The 18807-nt window shown below is 35.3% G+C and overlaps 1 protein-coding gene across 1 annotated transcript in view; it reads right to left on the bottom strand.

Moving 5' to 3' along the window:
- TENM4 (teneurin transmembrane protein 4) overlaps nt 1–18807 on the bottom strand; it is a 2866770-nt gene that overhangs the window by 2121928 nt on the left and 726035 nt on the right. The window contains exon 3 of the mRNA XM_053202558.1: nt 14869–14950. The gene's annotated coding sequence lies outside the window, so the exon portion shown is untranslated. The remainder of the gene's footprint in view (nt 1–14868; nt 14951–18807) is intronic.

Consider the following 18807-nt stretch of genomic DNA (forward strand, 5'->3'; position numbering starts at 1 on the left):
ATTCCTTCAAAGATTTCCAAATAGGATGGAATAGGGGTAACTGCTTTTCATGTTTCCAGAAGACTGCTAATTTTAAAGTTTAACCTCTCCTTTGCCAAATAAATTTAAGTTTGGCATTCTTGCTTTCTATGCTTGCTAAATCTTAGAGACTTTCTGAGAAGCAATCTAAGCTGGGTTATATTAGAGATACTGCTCTGGAATCAATACGGAGCACTGTGCCCACAGTGGCCCACAGTAAGCCATGCAAGACAGTGAATTCCCATTTTAATCACTTTTAATCTGTGTCACTTTGGGGATGATCTTGGAATGTGACTTATATTCTCAAATAAAAAGCTGTAGATGTAATCCATTATTGGTATAGCCTACTCAGCTTCCATTAAGAACCACTGCAGCAGACCGTGGCATTATATAACATCCAGTCTACATTCTGATTTGAGAAAAGTCTTGAAAATTCTGAAAATTTCCCATTAAGTTTTGGAATGAGGTTTGTACCCAGGTAGGGGAGGGCATGTGTAGTGGAAAGAGAAATAGCTTTGAATCAGACAGGCTTAGTTTTCAGTCACTGCTCTGCCATTTACTAGTTTGTATGCCAGTGTGGGCCAATTTGTTTTAATGGCTATGGAGTAGGTCCCTAACCCCACCAGCGCTTTTTCAAATATATCCTAATTGGTTTCACTGGAAATCCTGCAGAGATTATTTGGAACATTTGTTGCAATTCCATTATAATGTTAAAAAAAAAAAAAAAAGATTGTGTGTTGCCAGTCCTCTCCCTTCACTGCTGCCAATCACACTGCTAAAATGCAAATAATGTAACTGGCCCACTAACCACCTTCAAGGGCTCTACACTGCCTGAAGAATAAAGTCTAAGGCCCTGAGAAGGATGGGGGCAGTGGGGGGGGGGGGGGAAGACTTGTACACCACTCTTGCTCTCTTTGCTACCATTGTCTGTCTCAATATTTATTTTTCAGCTCTTTCAAACTTTTGTGCTGTAAATGTATAGTATGATAATCATTGATATATATAGATAGAGATATAGATGATACAGATATAGATATAGATTTAGATATAGATAGATATATTTCCTGAAATCATCACCAATATTCAGATAATGAATATATCCATTACCCATTATCCATATACCCAAAAATTCTTCTTCCTTATTTTATTTTTTTTTAACGTTTACTTGCTTTTGAGAGAGACAGAGTGTGAGCGGGGGGCGGCTAGTGGGAGCAGAGAGAGAGGGAGACACAGAATCAGAAGCAGGCTCCAGGCTCTGTGCTGTCAGCACAGAGCCCAAAGCGGGGCTCGAGCTCACAAACAGTGAGATCATGACCTGAGCTGAAGTAGGATACCTAAGTGACTGAGCCACCCAGGTGCCCCATCTTCTTCCTTATTTTAAAACCACTCCTACCTAATTCTTAGTTTCTGGGTAACTACTGATTTGTTTCTTGTCACTGCTGATTAGTGTCTACTTTCTAGAATTTTATGTAAATAGAAATCAAATAATATCTGCTCTTTTGTATGGCTTCTTCATCACAGAAAATTATTATGACATTCTTCTGTATTACTGCATGTCAGAAGTTTATTTTTATTGTCTTTTATTGTGGGGTTCTGTTGTATGGCTACACCACAGCTGATATATCTATCCATTCACCTGTTGGTGGATATTTGGGTGGTTTCCAGTTTGGGGATGATACAAATGTTGCTACAAGCATTCATCTATAAGTCTTCACATAGATGTATACTTTAATTTTTCATGGGTAAACACCTAAGAATGTAATGGTTGTATCAATTGGGAAGTGTTTTTAACTTTCTAAGAAATCACCAAAATGTTTTTTCAAGGGTTTTTACCACTTTGCCTCTCTACCAGCAGGACATGAGATTTCTAACTGCTCCACATCCATGTCAACAATTGCTGTCATCGTTCCTTTTAATTTTAGACATTCAAATAAGGTGTAGAGTGGCATCTTTTGTGGTTTTATTTATTTTATCTTTTGTGGTTTTAATTTATATTTCCCTAATGATTAATGACAAATGCTTACTTACTATACATATGTTTCTCTGGTGAAGTTTATGTAAAAATCTTTCACTTGTTATTTATTTAGTTGACTTCTTATAATTAAGATTTGGAGTTCTTTATATATTATGGGATGAAATCTTTCATCGGATATTTGATTTGCAAATACCTTTTCCATGTCTGTAGTTTTTAAATATTCTTATTGTCTTCTAAAGAGCAAACATTTAATTGTGATGAACTCTAATGTATTATAACTGTTATAGATCTTGCTTGCAGTGTCATATCTAAGAAATTTGCCTAACCCAAGGCCACACTGTTTTTTCCCATTTTCTTCTAGAAGTTTTGCAGTTTTATATTTAAAATTTAGATATATGATCCATTTTGTTAATTTTTGTGTATAGTAAGAGGTATGAATCCAAGTTCACATTTTTGCGTATGAATAGCCAATTGTTTCAAAACCATTTGTTGGAAAGACTATCTTTTCTCCAATGAATTGCTTTTGTAAAACCTCAGTTAGTTGTAAATAAATGTATGGATCTATATCTGTGGATCTCTATTCTGTTTCATTGATCCATAAGTCTTTATGCTGCTACTACGGTGTATTAGTCCAGGAGCATTATAGTAAGTCTTGACATCAGGTAGTATAATTCTTCCAACTTTATACTTCTTTTCCAACATTGTTTTGGCTACTCCAAGTATTTTGTATTGTCATATGAATTTTAGGATCAGCTTGTCAATTTTTACCAAAAAAAATGTTTTTTTATGGGAAATTTATTAGAATTGCATTGAACCCACAGACAAACTTGAAGAGAATTAAAATGTTCATATTGATTCTTACGAATCATGAACACAGATTATCTCTCCACTGATTTGGTCTCCAAAATCTTTCAGGCATGTTTTTCGTTTGTTTCTTCTCAGGATATAAGTCTTGCACATCTTCTGTCAGATTTTTCCCTAATCATTTCACATTTTTCACACTACTTTCCTTTTTTTTAAGTTCATTTATTTATTTTGAGAGAGACAGAGACAGCATGAGTGTGGGAGGTGCAGAGAGAGAGAGAGAGAGAGAGAGAGAGAGAGAGAGAGAATCCCAAGCAGGTTCCATGCTACTAGCTTGTGGAGCCCAATGTGGGACTTGAACCCACAAACCACAAGATCATGACCTGAGCAGAAACCAAAAGTCTGTCACTTAACTGACTGAGCCACCCAGATGCCCTGATGCTACTTTAAGCAGAATGTTAAAAACTAACGGTAAATTTCTAATTGTATACTGCAACCTTGCTAAACTTACTAGAGTCTAATAGCTGTTTTATAGCCTCCGTAGGATTTTTTTTTTCATGGACAATTATACCATCTGCAAATAAAGACAGTTTTAATTTTTCCATCTCAATCTGTGTATCTTTTCTATCTCCCTCTCTCTTCTTCTTTTTCTTTTTTTCCTCATTGCATATACTAGAGTCTTCAGCATAATGTGGAAAGCAAGTGTTAAGACAGACATTCTTACCTTGTTCCTGATCTCTGGGAGCAACATTCAGCCTTTCAACATTCTATACTGTTTCACAGGCTGAGGAATTTCCCTTCCTGTCCAAGTTAATCAGGAATAAGTTTTAAAAATACTTTCTACACCTCGATTGAGATGGTTACGTGGTTTACTGTTTAAGTCAACCTTGCATTCCTGTAATAAGCTCCAATTGTGTAGCAAGAATTGCCCATTTTACATATTGTTGGATTTTGCTGAAATTTTGTTAAGAATTTTTCACGTGGGGCACCTAGGTGGCCCAGTCGGTTAAGTGACTGACTCTTAATTTCAGCTCAGATCATGATCTCACAGTTCATGAGATAGGGCCCTGAGTCAGGCTCTGGGCTGATGGTACAGAACCTGATTGAGATTCTCTTCCTCTCCTTCTCTCTCTGCCCCTTCCCTGCTGTTTGTCTCAATACAAATAAAAAATGTAAAAAAAATTTTTTTTTTCATATATGTTCACAAGGGATATTACTCTGCAGTAATAGTTTTGTCTGATTTAGGCATTAAGGTAACGCTGGCTTGAAATAATTAGCTGAGAACATAGCTCTTCAGTTTCCGATAATAATTTGTATTAAGAATTAATCCTATTTCTCCTTTAAATGTTTGCTGGAATTTACAAATAAAACCATCTTGGCATGAACATTTCCTTGTGGGAGGTTATTAAGTACAAATTCAATTTCGTTAATAGTTATATTATCACTTACTTTATCAATTTATTTTTGAATGAGAATGGCTGTAATGCACTGACACAAACTGGGTGGCTTGAAACAACAGGAATTTATTTTCTCACACCTTCTGGTGTCCAGAAGTCTGAAATCAAGGTTTCAGCAGGGCCAACTCTCTCCGAAAGATCTAGAAAGAACCGTTCCTTGCCTTTGGCAACTTTCTGGTGGCTCCTGGAATTCCTTGGCTTGTGGCAGCATAACTGTAAGCCCTGCCTCAGTCTTCACATGGCTTTCTTCCCTGTGTCTCTCTATGGGTAAATCTCTCTTCTTTCTCTTACAAAGACATCAGTCATCAGATTTAGGGTCTAAGTCCCGGAAGACTTCATCTCAAGATACTTAGCTAATTACACCTGCAAAGACTGTAATTTTGGGGACACTTGTACTTTGTATCTTTCAAGAGATTTGTCCATTCCATCCAAGTTGCCAAATCTATTGGTATGAAGTTAGTCGTCATACTCACTTCGCACATTCTTGATGTCAGTAATATGTGCCTATTTTATTTTTATGCTAGATTAGTCTGGCTACAGGTTTATCAATTTTTCTTATCTTTTCAAAGAATAAGCTTTTTGTTTCATTGATTTTCTCTAATGTTTTTTCTGTCTTCTTTTCATTGAGGGAGATTGCATTGAATCTTTACTATTTCCTATCTTTTGCTTACCTTGTATTTAATTTTTTTCTTATTAGTTTCTTAAGGTAGAAGCTAAAGTCATTCATGTTCTTCTTATTTTCTAAAATAGACATTTTGTGTTCTAAAATTTCCTATAAGCTCTTAGGTAAATCCCATAAATTTTGATGTTTTGTTTTCATTTTCATCCAGTTCAAAATACTTCCTGAATTTCCTCTTAATTTTTTCTTTGAGCCATGGGTTATTTAGGTGTGGTATTTAGTTTTCAAATTTTGGGGATTTTCCATGTATCTTTGTTACCGATTTCTAATTTCATTTCATTATAGTCATAGAACATACTGTGTAACTGTAATTATTTTAAATGTACTGAAATACATGTTTGGGCCAGAATATGGTCTATCTTGTTAAATGTTTCATGTGTACTTGAAAAGAATGTATAGTCCACTCCAACTGCATTGGGGTACTCTATAAATGTTAATTAGGTCAAGTTGGTTTTTAGTGTTATTCATCTATAACCTTACTGATTTTCTGTTGACTTGTCCTATTTCTTATGAGAAGTATTCTAATATCAAATTATGATAATGATTTATTGATTTCTACTTGGAGTTCTGATAGATTTTGTTTCATATATTTTGAAGCTCTGTTGGTACATACACAATGGCTTATAATTGTTACTTCCACTTTCTGAGTTATCACCTTTAAAATTATGAATGACCCTCAATTTCCTTGTAGTATTTCTGTCTGAAATGTATTCTGTCTGATATATCTACTGCAGCTGTTTCTGTGCTTAGTGTTAGCATGACATGTTTTTCTATTTTTTTTTTAATTGTAACGTATTTGTGTTTTTATATTTAATGTATCTTACTTGTATTTGAAATACAGTTTTGCCTAATCTCACAATCTCTAACTTTTAATTGAGGTATTTAATCCATTTATATCCATTTATACTTAATGAGTTTATTGATGCTGGTTTTAAATCTACAATCATTTTAACTATTTGTCTCATATATTCTTAGTAGTCTTGTTCCTCTCATCATGCCTTCTTTTGTATTAACTAAGTATTTTTAATTGCTTTTTACTTCATTTTTAGCTATACTTCCATTTTATTATTTTAGTGGTTGCTGTAGAATTTATAGCATAGATCTTTATATACATATATGGGGGGCCGTGAGTGTGTGTGTATTTTAGAAAGAGAGAACACATTAGCAGGGGAGGGGGCAGAGGGGGAGAGAGAGAGAAGCTTAAGCAGCCTTAAAGCTCAGCACAGAGCCTGACACGGGGCTTGATTCCATGACCCTGGGATCATAACCTGAGCCAAAATCAAGAATCAGACACTCAACTGACTGAGCCACCCAGATGCCCCTATAGCATGTATCTTTGATTTATTAGTCTACCTTTAAGTACTAGTATAATACTTCATATATGGTGTAAGAACCTTACAATAATAGACTCTCATTTCTTCCCTCCTGCAGTTTCACTATTATTGTCATATATTTTGCTTCTCTTTATGATATAAAATTCATAATATGTTGTTAATATTTTTGCTTTAAATAATTATCTTTTAAATATACTTAAATAGAAGATTCTTTTTTTGTAATATATATGTACTCATGTAGTTTCCACGTCTGGTGTTGTGCATTACTTTTAGTGGGCATGTGTGTTGACAGGTTTTGACCATTCAGTGCAAATAATGTACCCACACATTTTATATAAGCAATTGTCTTTTCAAGTCATGACAAAAAACTTTAATGGCTTTACTGACACATATGCTACAATTCACCCATTTAAAATACATAATCAAGGGTGCCTGGGTGGCTCAGTCAGTTGAATGTCTGACTTGATTTTGGTTCAGGTCATGATCCCAGGGTTGTGGGATCTTTTTGTACCCATCAGGCTCCACAGTAAGTGTGGAGTCTGCTTAAGATTCTCTCTCCCACGCCCTCTGGCCTCTATCCCACTTGGGCGTGCTCTCTCACTCTCTCTAAAATAAAACAAAAATTAAAATAAGATAAAATAAAATATATAATCAATGATATTTAGCATATTCACAGAGTTATGCAAGCACCATGACAATCTAATTTTATAAACTTTTGAATATCAAATAAATAAATAAGTATCCATGATCACTCCTTATTTCCTCCCAATATTTTTCCTGCATACTCTTAGGCAAACCTTAATTTACTTTCCCTCTCCATATGTTTCTCTATTTTGGACATTTCTTACAAATGGAATGACACCATAATTGGTCTTTTATAGTCTGTTGAGACTGATTTATTTCACTTACCATAATGTTTTCAAGGTTCCTCCATGTTGTAGCATGTATCAGCATTCCATTTCTTTTTATTGCTGAATAATATTCCATCATATAAATACACTATATTTTGTTTACCTATTCATCAGTTGATGGAAACTTGGGCCGTTTCTATTTTGGGCCCATTTTGAGTATTGCTACAATAAACATTTACGTATAAAGTTTAATACGGAAACATGTTTTAAATTATCTTAGGTATATTACTAGGAGTGAAATTGCTAGAAGTCATAGAACAATTCTATGTTTAACTCACTGAAGACAAGCCAAAGTATTTTCCAAAGTGCTATACCATTCTACATCCCTACCAGAAATATATGAGGATTCCAATTTTTACATAGCCTTGCCAACATTTGTCACTATCCTTAATTTTTATCAGTTATGGCCATGAAGTAACATCACACTGTTGTTCTAATTTGCACTTCCCTAATGGGTAATGTTGTACATTTCATCACATGTTTACTGACCACATGTATACTATCTTTGAAGAAATATGTCTATTTATATTCTCTATCCATTTTTACTATTTGTAGTCTTACTTGTTATTTTATTATTGAGCTATAATAGTCATTTATACATTCTAAACACAAGACTCTTGCCACATAAATAATATCCAAAACTTTTCTCTCATTCACTGGGTCTTCTTTTCACCTCATTAATATTGTTTACAGGGCAAAAGTTTTATAATTTGGTGAATTTATCTTTTTTTTTCTTTCATCACTTACAATTTTGGCTTCATATCTAAGACTTTGCTTAGCAAACAGTTCCAGCAGCCACTGAGCTCAGCTCTAGAGTGAAAAAAGGGATGGTTCCTGTTTTCATGTAGTTTGTTTAGTTGGAGAGATAGGCATTTATTTATTCACATTAACACACAAATACATAATTGCAAAGTAATTAGTTATGTGAGAGAAAAAGAAAAAAAAAACCCAGCAGCTGTAAGGAAATATAACAGAAGACCAGAAGTGTATGTGCATATGTGTGTGTGTGTGTGTGTGTGTGTGTGTGTGTTTCAGGATAAAGTAGTAAAGGGAGTGTTTCCTAAGGAAACAATACTTGAATTGAGACCTATAGTTCCAAAAAGAGAAAACGGTAATGGAGAAAGCCTTCTATGCAGAAAGGCATGTTACCAAAAGAAACTGAAATTGGACAGTATTGAGTTGCAGAGGGAGGAGGGCTGAGAGGCTCATCACGTAAGACTATAGAAGTAAGCAGGGTTAATATCATGCAGAGACTTGTAGATCATTTTAAGGACTTTAGTATTTTCCCTAAAAGCATGGAGTGACGTAGGATTAATAACTTTGGCTGCAGTGTGTAAAACTAGATTGTGGAGAGAGTAAGTGGCAATGAGGCAATAGGTTAGGAGGAAATTGCAACTGTTCAGGCAAAAGATGATGCTGGCATGGTGTATGATGACAGCAGTGGAGGTGGAATGAAGTAAAGAAATCAGGGAGACATTTACTTAGAAAAATGAAAGAACTGGACTTGGATAGAATATGTGAGGTACAGTGATTGGTTGCTATGTTTGCCCTAGAAAGAAGGTGTCCTTTGAGTCTTGAGTCTTAAAGTTAGCTGCTCTGGTTCACAAATCAATATGCAGTTGTCCCTCAAAAAGACTGAGTACCTGAACTGCTTGCTTTGTTCTGCTTCCAAATATGATCTCATTAACTTGTTATTTCTGATCTTTTCTTTTATTAAGTTTTTAATTTTAATCCCAGTATAGTTAACATGCAGTGTTATTTTAGCTTCAGGTGTATAATATAGTGATTCAACACTTCTATACATTGCTTGGTGCTCATCACGATAAGCACGGTCTTAATCTCCATCACCTATTTCACCCATTCCCCACACCCACCTCCCCTTTGGTAACTGTTTTTTATAGTTCAGAGTCTGTTTCTTGGTGCCTCTCTCTCTCTCTCTCCCCCTTTGCTTGCTTGCTTATTTATTTATTTATATTTTATTTTATTTATTTATTTTGAGAAAGAGACAGAGACAGAGTGAGTAGGGGAAGGGTAGACAGAGAGGACAGAGAGAATCCCAAGTAAGCTGTGTGCTGTCAGTGTGGAACCTGATGTGTGGTTCGATCCCAAGAACCAAGCCCTGAGATCATGAACGCAGCTGAAATCAAGAGTCTGATGCTCAACCAACTGAGTCACCCAGGTGCCTCTGTTTTGTTTCTTAAATTCCACATATGAGTGAGATCAAAGTTACTTGTCTTTCTCTGTTTTACCTGGCTTTGCATTATACTCTCTAGCTCCATTCTCCTGTACTCTCTAGCTCCATTCTCCTATATCAAGACTTCATATTACACTTCAGACACAACCCTTGGTACAGCTCTCCATGTACTAATATTGCATCCACTACTCTTCTAAATGCTGTTCATTTACCTCCATAGGTAATTTTTCTTCTGGCAGCCATTGGTACAACCTGCCCAATCAAGTTCCATCTTCCAGAACATTACCAGGCACTAGATTTTGTAGCTGGCATTCTCATGGGCAGAATCCTAGATTGTGGAGCAGGCAAGGAGAACTTTCCTCTCACCCACTGAAAACCAGTTTCAAGTAGAAACAAGCAAGGCCTATAACTGACAAGTAGGTCTTAACAGCTCTAGAACCGATATGCTTCCAAAATACAAACATCCTCCACATTCACAATATCTACTCATATTCTGCTTCCCTAATCAGACCACCCATTCACCACACCTTCTGCCGAACACAATAAAATATTTAATGTCTCTTTCAGATATAAAAATGGGTGAATTTCTTCCTAGATGTTGAAACTTTAGGGAACATGATATATAATTACCCTCTCCTATAATTTCCTGTATTACAACTCTGAAGTTTGCAGTGTATATCCCTATAATTACTTCTATATGTAATTACATTTACATAATACTTATAAGATTTTTATTTACATAATATCTAAGGTAATGATTCATTTTTCAGCAACTTTTTATATGTCCCCAAATGGGACACATTGGAGCTATATTATTTCTTACATGAAATGCTAAAAATATAAGCATAAACATATACATTAGCTTGTCATCATTTGGCAAGTTTTGAGAAATTTCAGGATAGATATTCAAATAGATGTAAGTAAAATGAAAGAGTAGAAAAGGTATTCTCATGTCAGAGTGACAACACATTGTTTCCACGTAACATCAAGAAGAGGTACATTACATCCTAAGTATAATCAACATTACAAGCACTCCATAATGATGAAAAGATTGAATGCATGGATTTTTCCCCTGGAGTTGTAGCTACTCCACCCCAGGTGTGTGTAACACCCAGTGGGTTTCAATACATAATAGGAAGATTTAAAGCTTTGGAGTCAATTACTTCTGGCTTTAAATCCTACCTCTGCAACTTCCAGTTGAATGATCTTAGACAAGTTACTTCCTTTGAATCAAATTTTTCCATCAAAGTTCACATAATAATGTATACTTCAGAATGTTGCTATAAGGATTAAATAACTAAGAGAAATCAAAGAGTTTGTTGCATAAGGTAGGTGATCAGCAAAATTTCATTTCCCTCTCAATTATTTTCAGAATTTTATGTATCTTCATAGTGGTTTTTGCCTATTGGTAGGTAAGCCATGTAATTAAGATTAGTTTACAGATGGAACTAATTTCCAAATAATTTATTTAATATAGCCCCAGGAGAGCTTGTTAATCCATGAGTTCTCAGCACCACTCCCCCCATCAGAATTTTTGACACAGGTGGTTTGAGTAGGCCCAAGAATTTGTATTTTTTTTAAAGTTAGGCTGATGTTGCTAGTTGGGTACCATACTTTGAAAACTGCTACTAGTTTGCACCCACCAAAATGACACCATTGGCAAAAAGGGAGGAATAGCCACATTTCCCAAAGCCACATTTGCTGTCCTAAACTATAAATATATTCTAAGAGTCAACATGATCCCATAGATAGGAGTCAGCATACCCAGACCTGTCCTTCTCTCAGTGTGTGACCTAGGTCATGTCACTTCACTATGTTTGGCTTCAGTTTCTCCATCTTAAAATGAAATGAACTGGACGAGGTCAATGTTTTCCTTTTCCCTTTCTTTCTTTCTTTCTTTCTTTCTTTCTTTCTTTCTTTCTTTCTTTCTTTCTTTCTTTCTTTCTAAATTGTGTTCTCTAAGCATTGCAGGCATGGGGTCTTCAGAGCTAACTCAGGGATGGGTTGGTGACAGAGTAGAAGAAACAAGAATTTGAGCTTCTCTCATTCCCAAATAGATCAGCTCTTCTTCCTCCTCCTCCTATACTTCTTTTTTTATTTACTCATTGAGACCGGGGGAGGTGGGGGAGAGAGAGAGAGAGAGAGAGAGAGAGAGAGATTGAGAGAGAGAACATGTGGGAGGAGGAGAAAGGGAGAGAGAGAATCCCAAGCAGGATCCACACTACCAAGCACAGAGCCCCATGTGAGGCTCAAACCCACAAACTGTGAGACCATGACCTTAACTGAACCAAGAGTCTGACACTTAATAAACTGGGCTACCCAGGCACCCTTAGATCAACTCTTATATTACTTTTATATATAGTTTAGTTCCATAAACACACATAAAAATCAAATAAAACAAATTCAAACAAATAATCCAGTCTGAAAAGTCTTTGTGCTAGATCATATCTGTGTGTTTTTTTTTTACATTGGTTTCGCACACATATTAAGCTCCATATATAGAACATTCTATACTCCTAGTTTTCTGTGCTTACAATGATAGTCAGTAGTGATAAATCCTGAAGCACTGTAAATCTTAAACTTCAATCTATCTTCAGTGTACTTTTAGGGTTAAGATTTTTTTTGTATACTAATTATTTGAGAACAGATATGCCATCCTTATTCCTTGTGGTGATGCTATTAATCTATATATACATATACTACTCTAATTAATATTCTAGGCAATTTCATGATATAGTTAACAGGGTTGAGTATTTCCTTTGTGCTGCACAGTATACTAAGAGTTTGAAATGTATTACTTGTTCAATCATTGGAAAAACTCTTTTAAATAATATCATTGTTCCCTACCATTTACAGATGTGACATCTGTAGCAAGGAATCACAGTTGGTAAAAGATGAGGATAGAATATAATCCTAAATCTACTTGCCTCTAAAGCTTATTCTATTTATGCTATAAAAAGATCAAACACTCATGTAGTTGTCAAATGGATCAACCAAAATATATTTAAATAAATATCTAATACTAAAAAAAATTAAAAGAACAAAGATACTATATCCCAATGAGAGGAGTCATCCCTACTCCAACAAAGGCCTTTCATACAGTGAATAAAAAGGAAGATTTAAATGGTTTGCCCAGAATCACAGAGGCAGTCTTATGAACTATGAAACATTATTATTTTATTATCTATTTGATTTTTCACAGTTTTCAAATGTTGAATGATAGGCTTAGGTTAAGTTAACGAAATTAAAACAAACAACAGCACATGTTCACTAAATACCATAGTCTAAGGCAATAACACGTTTGAGTTGGAAGTGTAAGGTTTGAAGTAGGGAAGACATCATGAAACACTGAAATCCCACTGCAGTGCCACCTTCTTGACCAGGAAAACTAATAACCTCTTAATCATGGGTACTGACTCCAAAGATGCTTCATTTTGAACCTCTTATTCTATGTGAAGAAAGCTTTAATGGAGATTAGATCCATGGGTCATTATCTAAAGAGACTTAGATAGTAATTCTGTACAAACTCTGAGAAGGTCAGTAGACAGAGGAATCATTCTTACCCCAAAACACTCATCATCTTTTTATTAACTCTTCAAGCAATTCAGACAAAAAACAATTGGCTACCTCTTATCAGCCTGATGATTGAGATATGATAACCCTCTTGAAGTGGTTAACTTACAATTTGCATTGTAAATTAGGGTTTTAAGGCTCACCCTATTATTCTTCCTTGGGAAGTTAGCTAACTAGGCATTCTTCCCCAATGGGGCCTATCATCTGTATTCTGCAGCTGTATTCATTACCTATTTTCAGGTACTATTTGTGAAGGTTGTGAGAAGGAATAAACACAAACTTTATTTAAATAAAGGTGTAAGTTACAATACGGACAATCCCTGACTCATGATGGTTTGATTTAGCATTTTTTGACCTTAAGAAGGTGCAAAAGTAATACACATTCAGTAGAAACCATACTTTGAATTTTGATCTTTTCCAAGGCTAGCCAGCAGGTGTTATGATACGTTCTCACAATTCTGGGTAATGGTAGTGAAGCTGGAGCTCCCAGGTGGCCACAAGATAACCAGGGTAAACGACCAACACACTTACAACCATTCTATACTCAAATGACTATTCTGTTTTTCAATTTCAGCAGTGTGCGCAATAGATTACATGATATATTCAACACGTTATTATAAAATAGGCTTTGTGTTGGGTGATTTTCCCTGACCGTAGGCTAAATGTAAGTGTTGTGAGCATGTGAAGGTAGGCTGCATAAGCTATGAAGTTAAGTAAGTTAAGTGTGTTAAACTGATTTTCAACTTAACAATATTTTCAACTTACAGTGGATTTACCCATACATAACTCCACGTTAAGTAGAGGAAGATCTGCACTGTTTTTACAAACAAAAATGGGAATCACCTTGGCCTCAATTATTTCCTCAATTATGAAATTAAAGTTAGCCATTGAGACATACATTATATTTAATTTTTTTTTCTCATGGCCTTATAAAATCCCAGTAAAAAATATTAACTAAGGAATACATGTAGAAACAGGAGATAAATATTATCAACATGAGAGAAATCAGATTTCTGTTACACAGTCTTCAAATTTTGACAATTAAATGTCATATGCAACTGATTTTTTTATAGCATTTTCAATCAAAAAGCAAAGACACATCTAATATTAATAACAATAGTAATATACTAATGAATGACAATCCATTCATAAGCTCTTATAATTCTTCTGTTAATTCCATGATGCATGGATGCACCTGGCATGAAATTCTGATTGTTCTGTTTTCTACTTTCATGTTTCTCCTAGTCTCCTTGTCAAAATCACCATCCATTGAAGGCAAATAGCATTTCATGTTACCAACATACTAGAGTTCTTTGTCCATTCTCCAGAGTGGACAGTAAAAGTAAAGTAATTTCCAAATATCATCTATTTTGCAGGTCACAGATCTTTAAACTTTGACTGGTACCTGATTTTCACTACACAAAAATTTGTATCCAACCATCTTGAAAAATACATGCAAAGACTGTGAATATTCAGTTTAATTTGTGGTTTTAACCCCTACATTTTCACATTCAAGGGAAACATCTGTCCTACTAATCATTGTTACTTTCATTTCAACAGACAATGCATTCAAATACTGATTAGAATAAGACGCTGGGAGCTTCCAGTGCATATCAAACAGAAGAACAATGAACACCCAGATTACATTAGAAGGACTGTGACTAAAGACATTTAGACAGAATATGTGTTGATAGGGTAATTATTAGTTGGAGTAAATTGCAATGTAGAAGCTTTAACAAGTACTTGTATAAATAGTTTCTTTTCCACAAAAGAGATCTTGTGGTACAGAGAAAAATGGTTCCTACTTCTAACAATTTCCAAAATCAATCGCCCCAATCGTAAGAGTATTTTTAAACTTTCACTCTGAAGTGTAGTATATGTATTTAATTTGAGTGAGCACTTTTTTTGTACTGGAAGCCATACCTGACCGAGTGATTTCTTCTTTGCCCCGTGCTGTGAGAATCAACAGGGAACTGATGCTGTAAGACAAGCTACCTGGAGTGACCTAAAATGAAAAAGGCATTTTGAGATTAGGGAAAGAAACCTGCAAACTTTAGTAAAGATGGCTCCATAATAGGATGTTTTTCAGTCATTCAACATTTACAGTATTGAGCCCAGTTAGCTGTGGGCATGCAAGTGAAAAAGAGAGAATGGAAAAAACCTAGCCAAATGTCACTAAAATTAGTGACATGAATGGATGAGCAATGAAAAATGAAAAAAAAAATCCTTTATCTGCATGAGTTTATAAATTATTTGAGAGAGAAAATATCATATGAAAAAGATCCACTAATTGTAGTATATCAAATACATAAATCTGAATTAGTTTATACAAAGTTTCTTTTTTATACAAAGTTTCGACAAGTAACTTTTTAACTGAGGATGCAATTAAAAGTAAAATGTGAATGGGATTAAAATGGAGGCTTCCCAGAAGATGGATTACTTCTGGAGAAACTACAGGAACCCCCTAGGTCACAAATGTTTAGTCCTAATTCTAGAGAGCAGATGTCCCCTGGAAGAAAAGGGATTACAATAAACACACACACACACACATACACACACAACCTATATCCACACATATATGTACACATACACCTATATACAGATACATATGTGTGTATAGATATGTAAGTTACCACAAATGGCTTTATTTTATGAATGTTATTGGTTTTTGATATAAATCTCAGTTACCCTAATTAAAAACTACATTCTGTGGTGTTCACTCGGCATCATATTAAAAAGACTGGTGTCGGGGCGCCTGTTTGGCTCGGTCGGTTAAGCGTCCGACCTTGGCTCAGGTCATGATCTCTCACGGTCCGTGAGTTCGAGCCCCGCGTCCGGCTCTGCGCTGACCGCTCAGAGCCTGGAGCCTGTTTCAGATTCTGTGTCTCCCTCTCTGTCTGCCCCTCCCCTGTTCATGCTCTGTCTCTCTCTGTCTCAAAAATAAATAAACGTTAAAAAAAAAATTAAAAAAAAAAAAGACTGGTGTCAACTACAAGGGCTTCTTTTATACATCGCCATCTACACCTGAGGCTTTCATAATTAATTTTATGAATGTAAAAAAAATTTCTGCACTGGTGAAATTAGTGGCTTATTGATTAGTATGTTTAAGATATGCAGGTCTGCTTGTATGCTTTAGTAAGGCTCCCCTCTCCTTTCACAAGATGTAAGAATCATGATATAAGAATTGAGTGAGGCTTGTAAACTATTTCCTCAAAGATAGTGGACACAGCTTGACCCTAAAAAGATCCATGTATCCAACTTATAATGTAGGAGAACTTAATTATAACTATAATGCAGGAGAATACAATTGCCTAACGACAGCTATATGTGTTACCTGTTCACATCCACCTCAAGTGAAGTTTCATACCAGGTGGTAGTCAGAACAAGTAAAAGCACCACATGACTTCTGGCCACAATGATTTTGACCACACTGAGATTAAAATATAGGTTGTAATAAATTGTTTTATGTTTGATTGCCAATGGATATCTATATTTAATAAATTTATATGTGTATGTCAGAATTTGGCTTAAGTCGTTTTTGTTTTAACTTGATACCAAAATTACAGGTGTAGACAACCCTCAACCTGAAACTTCTTTGGTAGTTAGCATTATCTACTGGAAAAAAACCTGCGAGGTAAGGGTGACCAAATGGGTATAGCTCAGCTTGCATCAATTATCTGAGTACAGTTCTCCTAATCTTCAAGTCCTCTCCACTGACCCCTTATGGTGAGGGTCATTGCTCTCCAGAGATCTCTATAGATCAATGATTTCAATCCAGAAGCAGTCACTGAACACATTCTCTTTGTTAGGCTCTGAATTTAGCACTGGTGATACAGAGATATACAAGTAAAAATCATTACTGTCTTGGAGTTCACAGTCTAGTAAGGAAGCCTAACAGTCTATAAGATAATTATGATTTAGTATGATAGGTAGAAGGTGAGATAGGCTAATAGCTAAAAGCAAAGTTATGGATAGATATACAATTGTGGAGAAGTTATTAAATTCCCCTAAGTTTTATTTTTCTTATATTAGGAATAAAAATAACAAATGCATATGCAAAGGTTCGCACAGCAACTGGCACACAGTAAGTGATCATAAATGCTAGCTGTTATTATGTTGTTAAATGAATTCCTATATGTATTTATTTAATCGTCCAACAAATACTTTAATTCAGATTACTTACTATATATCAGGCATAGAGAAAAAGAGACATAGTCCCTGCCACTTTAAAGCTTTTTGAGCTGTATATATACATTATGAATGCATAGAGGAGCTGAAAATTATGAGATCTCATTCTGCTTGATATATTCCTTTAAGAAGCTTATTCAGGACATAATTTTTATCTTTCAAAAATCTCCAATTTTAACATGACTATTTCCATAGAAACTGGAATTAGGTTAATGAACACCCTTTACAAAAGTGTCAAACCCAGGTCTTCTACTGCTATCAATTTATCTTGACCATTACCCATGGGTAGGTATAAGACAATTCACCAAAGGCAACAGCAAACCAAAGATATGGATGAACAATGCTTAATTTAACATGGATCAACAAAAATGTGAGTCAATGGAATCAAGACTTTATGTTTTGTTCTTTATTGGATATGTAGTTAACAAAATGCCTGGTAAACTGGGTGAACTTAAAAAAACCTAATGAGTGAGAAACACTAGCATGTAAGATAGCATTCAGACATGCATACCAAAAATGTGTCCAAATGATTCTTAGCATCATCTTTCAATTATCTATGATAACAACACTTATATAAATCAGTGTTATATTTAAAGTAGAAGAAATGTCACTTTGTCAGCTATAGACACAGCCACCTCAACAGACACTCAAACTTCTTCAATGGGGGCCCACTGCTCTGAAGTGCTTTGGTGCTGTTATTCAAGTTTGACAATTGAAGTTGTTAAAAAATGAACCGCTTTGCAAAACAGAGAAGAATTTGGGGATGCCAGGGTATCTGAGTGACAGGGAGAAAAGAAGAGGGATAGGGACAGTAGGAGTGTCAGAGATGGAAGGAAGGGATCAATGAAATTGATGGTCATGCCCACAAACTTCCAAATTTTCAGTAAAACAAGCAAAACTCCTGACTAATGTGATAGTTATATTTTATGGAAGTTACTAAAAGAAATTCCTTGCAGATGGCATTGACACAGTGTAGAAGAGTGTAAGCTCCCTGGCAATTAACAGACTCCTTAAAGAAGGGCTTTCAAATGTCATAGGCTATAAAGTCCCGAGAAGTAAGCGTTCAGGAAAATTTCATAGAGATAGACAAACTCATTAAACATAAAAACAAAACAAAACAAAACAAAAAACAAAACAAAACAAAACTAGGGGCACGTGGGTGGCTCAGTCAGTTAAACATCTGACTTTCAGTTCAGGTCATGATCTCACAGTTCTTGACCTCAAGCCCCACATCGGGCTCTCTGCTGTCAGCATGGAGCCTGCTTTGGATCCTTTGTCTCCCTCTCTCTCTCTGCCCCTGCCCCTCATACATACTCTCTCTCAAAAATATATAAACATTAAAAAAACCATAAAAACATATTTAAATAATATTCATGCAATATAACACATTTACCTAAATCTCAGTGTAGTTGGCTGAATGACAACTCCTTCCTTCAAAGGTGTCCACATCTTAATTTCCAGAACCTATGAATGTTCCCTTACACAACAAAGGAGACTCTATAGATGTGATTAAATTAAGGATCTCGAGATGGAGATATTATCCTGGATTATCTGGGTAAGCCCAAAGTAACTATAAAGGTCCTTATAAGTGAAAGCTGGAGGCAAGAGGAATTCAAAGATGAGATTTCTCTCATCTCTCCATCTCTTAAAGAGAGAGATTCAAAGATGTTATAC

The sequence above is a fragment of the Acinonyx jubatus genome, chromosome D1 (genome assembly GCF_027475565.1).
Source record: "Acinonyx jubatus isolate Ajub_Pintada_27869175 chromosome D1, VMU_Ajub_asm_v1.0, whole genome shotgun sequence".
Classification (NCBI taxonomy): Eukaryota; Metazoa; Chordata; class Mammalia; order Carnivora; family Felidae; genus Acinonyx; species Acinonyx jubatus.